At 33.7% G+C, this 7,500-nt stretch overlaps 1 long non-coding RNA gene across 1 annotated transcript in view; it reads left to right on the forward strand.

The window, feature by feature from the left end:
* Positions 1-7,500, forward strand: part of LOC122633718 — a 17,902-nt gene that overhangs the window by 4,805 nt on the left and 5,597 nt on the right. The window contains exon 3 of the long non-coding RNA XR_006328175.1: positions 2,814-2,933. This is a non-coding gene — a long non-coding RNA (uncharacterized LOC122633718). The remainder of the gene's footprint in view (positions 1-2,813; positions 2,934-7,500) is intronic.

Raw genomic sequence — 7,500 nt, forward strand, 5'->3', positions numbered from 1 at the left:
CCGCAGATACATAAATCCTAGATTTATATACCTCATGTGCATATAAATCATTAACTAATTATTCTTTAGATACATAAATCATCGACTAATTACTTTCCTAGTTATATAAATCACTGACTGGATTTCTTTATAGTATCACCGGTCTTCGCGATTTGAACGATGAACTTTTGATATTTGAAAATAATAATCTCAACAACGATAATAATAATAAATAACAGATATGTTAGAGTACGAGTATTTGTGAAATAATTTTTAGATGAAATGCTTTCTTTTTTTCTGATCATTCTATGTCAAACATTTGCAGTTGACGAGCTTTTTGAGATCATAAAAAAGAGATCGTAAGAAAGAAAAGAAGAAAGAAAAAATAGGAAAAATGAAAGAAAAAATGAAAGAGAGAGAGAGAGAGAGAGAGAGAGAGAGAGTGGAAAAATGTTGGAAAGAGGAAGAGTAAGCGAGTTTAGAAATTAGAATTTCACAAGCAGTCAGGTAGGAAAGCGTAAAAACGTAGATTCGAGTCTGTTAAACACGATGTCATTATAATTCACTGGCCGTGCGAAGGAGTAACTGTACAGAAAGCCCTTAAATAATGCCGTCGAGCTTATCTTCTTGGATCGGGGACACCCCTTGCCTTCGTGGAATACATCCTCTAACGTCTCTCCTCGAAATCCTTTTTGGTCCATACATCTTTCTCTCTCTCTCTCTCTCTCTCTCTCTTTCTCTCTCTCTCTCTCTCTTTCTCTACGTCACTCTGTCTGTCTTACTGCATCGCTATTTGAAAAGAGGAACAAGAAAAATGTTTGTGTATATACAGTTTTTCTTTCTAAGGTAGCTTAAATGTTATTAAAATAAAAATTAAAATCAAAAGAATTATTATTATTAAAAATTGTTCTCTCTCTCTCTCTCTCTCTCTCTCTCTCTCTTTCTCTCTCTCTTTCTCTATCTTTCTTTCTGTCTCTCTGTTTCCGTGTTTGTTTATATCACTCTGTCTCTCTTACCCCATCGCTATTTGAAAGAAAAAATAAGAAATTTTTGTGTACACAATTTTTCTTTCTAAGGTAGCCTAAATATTATCAAAAAGATTGTTTCTTTTCCCTTTATCTTTTCCCTTCTTCTTTTCGTACTTTATTTTATATTATTTTTCATGCCTTGGAAACTAGTAAATTGATATATTATACCTATGATATGCGATATGTATCTAAATTACACGCGCGTGAATAATAATTAATTTATTCCCATTATTACTTTCCTACGGAGGAGTATCAAACTGGTATTACAATCTTTGAATATGTTCGATTAAAAAAGGAGAAAATAAATAAATAAATAAATAAATAAATAAATAAATAAATAAATATGAAAATAATAAAAAATTTATCCCAACGATGTCACTACTTTGTAAGAGAGAAACAGAAAGGAAGAGAGAGAAAAAAGCAAAAAAAAAAAAAGAAAAGGACAATTAAGAGAAACCAAAAAAGAAACAGACCAACAAAAATAAGATTTAACGATTCAAGCGATTACGCGAGAAAAAACACGAGGTATGTAAGATTGGTAAAATCGTACGATCCGTAAGATACAAAGTTTAAAAGTCGAGAGAAGATGAAAAAAGTAAAAAATTGATAAAAAAAAAAAGAAAGGAAAAGAAAAAGAAAGGAAAGGAAAGAAAAGGTAAGGAAAGGAAATAGTCGACGTCGATTGGCTGGCATTTACAAGGACAGCTGTAACCGACGGAATGACTTATAATCCGAGTGTCACGCGGCTCGTGTTAATTGCCCTTTTGCACCGGCGTCGCCCTTTTACAACACAACGGCGGCTTAATCGTATCGGTTTACAGCCCCCGTGAAAACCCTTAGAACGTTTACGACAGTCAACTCAGAACTACACGAAGACGACAAAGAAGAAACGACAAAGAAGAGAACTAACTCTCCTATCACGAAGATCGAGAGCGAACGCGCGCGCGCTCGCTCATCATACCATCACCATCATCATCCCGAATGGTCCATTAAATATCACGTCTCGTCACATACCGACACGAGAAACCAGTATTTTCAATAATAATTATCTCTCTTTCTTTTTTCGTTTCTTCTCTTTTAATTCTTTTTTTCTTCTCCTCTCTCTTCTTTCTTTTTCTTTTTTTTTTTTTTTTTTTTTGGTACTTTTCTTTAACTCTCTTTATCTTCTTCTCTCTGGTATTATCACCACTTTTAAAAGGTTTAGAACGTTTTCTTTTTTCTTTTTTTTTTTTCTTTTTTTTTTGATTATTATTAATTTTTATATCCTCTCGACATCTTCTCTCTTTTTCCCCGAGAGAAGAGAAAATTTGTCTTCGTTCTAAGCTTTAATGTCCCCGACAGAAGGGTTGAGATATTGAAATATGTTTTTTTTTTTTTATTATGGATCAGATAATTATTTTGAAGAAGAATTTGTGATGAGAGAAATCAAGCTTGTTTCTGTTTTCTTTTCTTTTCTTTTCTTTTCTTTTCTTTTCTTTTCTTTCGACGTATCAAGAAATTTGTTTTTAATGTTTTCTTTTTTTCTTTTGTTGTAATAACGATTTGATTTCTAAACTTTGTTGATATAAATATTAGGATTGATATCATTTATCTAGTTTTAATTTGTTATGATTGTCTCTGTATCTTCTCGTTTGAAAGATTTTCGATAACAGTAGATTTTGAAATCGTTTTATTTATAGTTAACGAACGAATAAGTTTCGTTCTGATCGACGTTGTGCGATTTTCCTCTCTCCCTCTTTATCTTTCTTTCTTTCTTTATTTCTTTCTTTCTTTTTATTTTTTATTTTCTTTTTTTTTCCAAAGCAGACATCCGTACTACACGATGGTGTTGACACGCAAAGAGTTTTAAGGGGCTTCCCGTGTGTCGTTGAACGCGAGAATGGAAAGGTTTCTACGACGGAAGAGTACACGCTTGAAAAAAGACAGGTATCCTTTGAAATGTATTAGTAGTCCGATTAGATTCTAATCGTTACACGTATATACACCGTATCATGTTTAAAGGAATATCTAGTTTATTGAATAGATAGATCATCGTAAGTAAATCAATCGATCTCGTGAAAAAAAATCACATTTATACGATAAATTACGTACAAAGATAAATTATCAATTTTCATTTTTTTAATTCGATTAGATTTTAATAGATAATTAATTATTATAATATATGTATAATGTATAGAGAATGTATTTAAGAATAATATACGTATATCCGATATATATTCGTATGTTTGTGTTGTAGAAAAAAAAAAAAAGAAACAAATTGAACATTTATGTCGTATTATATTTCAGAGCTCGATTAGATTCCTATCATAATAATTATTAGGTTTAACCAACGATACAAGTAAATGTATTCTTTAACTGCAATTCAGTAAGTCTTTTATACTATCGTAAAATATTATACTATCGTACAGTAAATATATCATAATTTTATTTATTTACATATATATATATATACGATATTATAAATCTCGACATTATTTATTCACTGATCAAATACTATATCAATAGATACAATTCAATGCAATACGATAGCACACTACAACGTGTCGTTTATTTGCATATAAAATATTGCAATTTTCGGTGTTACTTGTCGGAAATTATTTCTTCTCTTCGAAAAAAGATTTCTCTTTTTATCGACCTTCGTAAAATCACTAACGAACGATCTCAAGAGAAAATAAAGAACTAGACGAAGTTGTAAGTAAATATTTGTTTTGGTTTAGAAGCTAAAAAAGAATGAGAAAAAGAAATGTACAAAAAAAAAAGAAAGAAAAGAAAGAAAAAAGAAGAAAGAAATAATAAAGAAACATACGTATGAACTTTCGAAGGAACAACGGCATGCGTGTCTCGTAGCGGTCATTATGTTGCCTTTACGATAGTCATTTAGTATGCTTTTTAGCTGCGGGTTAACAGCTGTGCATTTCACGGCTCCCTGTCGTGCCGAGTATTCTTCGACGCGAGAGAATGCACGCAACCGGTGCGAATCGAGTGCGAATAGATTACTATAGCCGAGTAGAAACGAGAAGAAAAAGTCAGCTTACTACTTGGAAAAGGATAATGATTGTTTTCTTCTTCTTTTTTCCCTTTTTCTTCTTTTTTCTTCCTTTTTATTTTCTTTTCCCCGTTTTTTTTTTTTTTTTCTTTCTTTTTTCAATTCCATGAACTTCCGATCAAGATGGAGGCTCGATTTTAATTAATTCGTTATAATAATACACGTTGACGATTGTCCCTTTACAATTTTCCTTTTTTTTCTTTTGGTTCTCTTTTTTTGAAACAATTTTTTCCAGTCAACCCTACGCGTTATTAAAATCGTTCGAAACAAACGATATTTGATCCTCGCGATTTTTTTCTGACGCTATTCAATTAAACGATTTATCCAAACGATTCATTTGTTACAGTCGAGTCCTTGTTACAATTGATTCTAAACAATTTGTCTTTTACAATATCCCAGTTACAATGCTCCTTGTTACAATGGTTCTAAACGATTTATCCGATACAATGTCCTTGTCGTTAAATTGTTCTAAAGGATTTAACTGTAACAATTCTCTCTCTCTCTCTCTCTCTGTTACAATCGTTCCAAACGATTGTCCAAACGATTTAACTTTTACGAATTGCGAACGAAAAGATAAAAAAAAAAGAAAAAATGAAAAAAATAATGAAGAAAGCAAAAATGTTTTTTTCGAATGGGAAAGATCTTTAGAGATAGATCGTCGCGATCTTTTAAGTGTCCGAACGCGATCGTGAATTTGTTTTTCTTTTTTTTTTTTATCTACCAATCCCATTAATACCTATTTCTACACTTTGGAAGATATTCTTAAGGATTTTCGAAGACAAGGTGGATATCCATCAAGACCATAATTTGAAATGAAACCGGTCTGAGGACGTCGCGAGTCAAATCCTCGAAGCCAGCCGTCCGTCCTTCCATCGCGACGAAGGAAGGAACTCTTCGAGGAAGGAAGACGCGAGAGATCCTGTCAGATCAAAAGGAGCGAACTTCTCGATTGACGGCTCTAAAAGAACGAGAGAGAAGATAAGAAAGAGAGAGAGAGAGAGAGAGAGAGAGAGAGAGAGAGTTAACGAACGTCCTCACCCCTTTTAGAATATATACTCCGTTCAACGAAGCATTAGGCAAAACGTATCCTTCAAAGATTGGCATAAACGTTTCAAAAATATCCCTTCGTTATTTTCCTTTTTTCTCTCTTTTTCTTTCCTTCATTTTTTTTTTTTTTTTTTTTTTTTTTTTTGATAAATATAATATAATATCTACAAGTTATTTATCTATGTAATTTTATATTTTCACGAACGAATTGTTTTTACGAGTAACGAATAAGATATCTTTGTTATTTTTTGTTTTCTCTCTCTTTTTTTGAATATTCAAATCAATTTACTTACTGCCATTTCTTTTCACAGTTCGTAAAAAGATTGAAAGATTTGTTATCAACTTTGTATCTCTCGTTAAGCTTTCGATCGATTCTCTTAGACATAATAATTACAATAGTAATAGCAATTACTATTACCATTAGCATTTTAAAAATGTCTTCTCTAAACGTTGTCGATAGTAGGAAATTTATTGGATAGATAAATAAATAAATAAATAAATATGCGTAGTGACGATTGGGACCGGTTTGAAGAGTAAAGGAAAAATATTTCACGGGCAAAGTCACTTTATTAACCGCAACGATCCGAAGGAAGATGGAAGGTAGTTGAGAGACTAGCAACAGACAGACAGACAGACAGAGAGAAACAGAGAGAAAGAAAGAGAAAGAAAGCATCAGCAAGAGAAACAGCATCGCCGAAGGATCGAGGATAAAAAGAGTGAAAGAGAGCCGCGGACGCGACTCTCTTCGGTGTGAATCTCATCTTTTATTCAGCCGTTCGATCCAGGTGTGGTGTGAGTCGTGTGACAGTGCTCTCTCTTCGGCTCCTCTTTTCTCTCCTCCTGATGTTTCCTGCACCTTCTCCACCTCCTTCACATCCTACTTTTCCTCCTCCTTCTGATTCTCTCAGCACCATGGATCGTGCGCATGGGTATTCCAAAGGACAGAGACACACCGTACCACTTAGGGTGTGAAACCGGCGACGTGCCATCGAAAAATTCGATCCTCTCTTTCTCTTTCTCTTTCTAACTCACAAACGTAAGCGTACACACGTACACAGACAGATACGAACGTTTGTATGTACGTATATATGTGTATATATATATGTATGTATGTATTCGCTTGCAGACCGAATGGTAGTTTCTCTTTCAAGAAAGAATTTACTTTGAATCCTATCTCGGAGTTTAAGAACCGATCATAAAATCGACCATCTCCTTGTTTATCTGTTGTTATCAAATAGAAAAGGTAAACGAATAGGTTTATCTATACGAATAAAAAGTTGGTCTTTTTTTCTTTTTCTGTGTTAAATCATTTAGTCGATGATAATCTAAGGGAGACTGTCCGATCAATTCTTCGATCGCATCTTTACGTACTTACGATATTATACGATATTATACGGATTACTAAGAGATAAAAAAAAATTGCCCGACATATACATATACGATATATAAAACAAAAATATCTAAAGATCGAAGGGAGTGGATAAAAAAGAAATTATTAAAAATTAATCATATACCTCACAACGAAAATAAATATCACGAAGAAAGAAAGAGAGAAAGAAATAGAGAGAAAACAATAGAGGCGGAGAAGGAAGACAAATAATTATAAAAAAAAAAAAAAAAAAAAAGAAGAAAAGAAAAGTAAGGAAAAAAAAAAAGAGTATGGAAGATAGATAATGAAAATGATCGTATTGCATAGAGAAATGGAAATTATGAGCACGTTTAGGGTCGTCTAATTGGGCCGTCAACGTCTCGTTATCCTGTCTGTGACGGCAGAGGCCATTCCTTTTCTTTCGTTTCGTTTCGTTTCGTTTCGTTTCGTTTCGTCCCAAGGACCGTGACAGTTGGTACCAGGACCGATCCAAAAGCCACGCTGTTCTGATCGTCCTCGTCGTCCTCGTCCTCGTCCTCGTCCTCGTCCTCGTCCTCGTCGTCCTTCCTCCTTGAACGTCCTTTCGGTCGTCGTTAACCCGGCCACGATCTTCCTCGCAAATTAAATGTCCCACGGAAACTACCTTCTCCTTTCGTCCTCCTCCCTCCTCTTCCTCTTCCTCTTCCTCTTCCTTGTCATCCTTCTTCTACTCGTCCTTTCTCCGCTTCTACTAGTTTATCGATTCGTAATGGTCGAACGTTCTTCTTGTCGTCCTTCCTGCTTGCAAAAGTCATCTACGTTGATCATGCGATATTCCGTCTACGCGATACCCTTTAAAGTGAAATAAATAAGAATGAATATTGTCTTTTTATACGAACGCGCGAGTGCATTTTTTTTTTTTTTTTTTTTTTTTTTGAAGCTTGAATCGATTATAAGTAATCGTCTCGTTGGTTTTTAATTAAAGAGATTATTTTATTTGGTGGATACGATGCGCGAGAATTATACGTTGTTTTGAGATTCTCTAGTTGGAT

The sequence above is a fragment of the Vespula pensylvanica genome, chromosome 13, assembly GCF_014466175.1.
Source record: "Vespula pensylvanica isolate Volc-1 chromosome 13, ASM1446617v1, whole genome shotgun sequence".
NCBI classification, from domain to species: Eukaryota; Metazoa; Arthropoda; class Insecta; order Hymenoptera; family Vespidae; genus Vespula; species Vespula pensylvanica.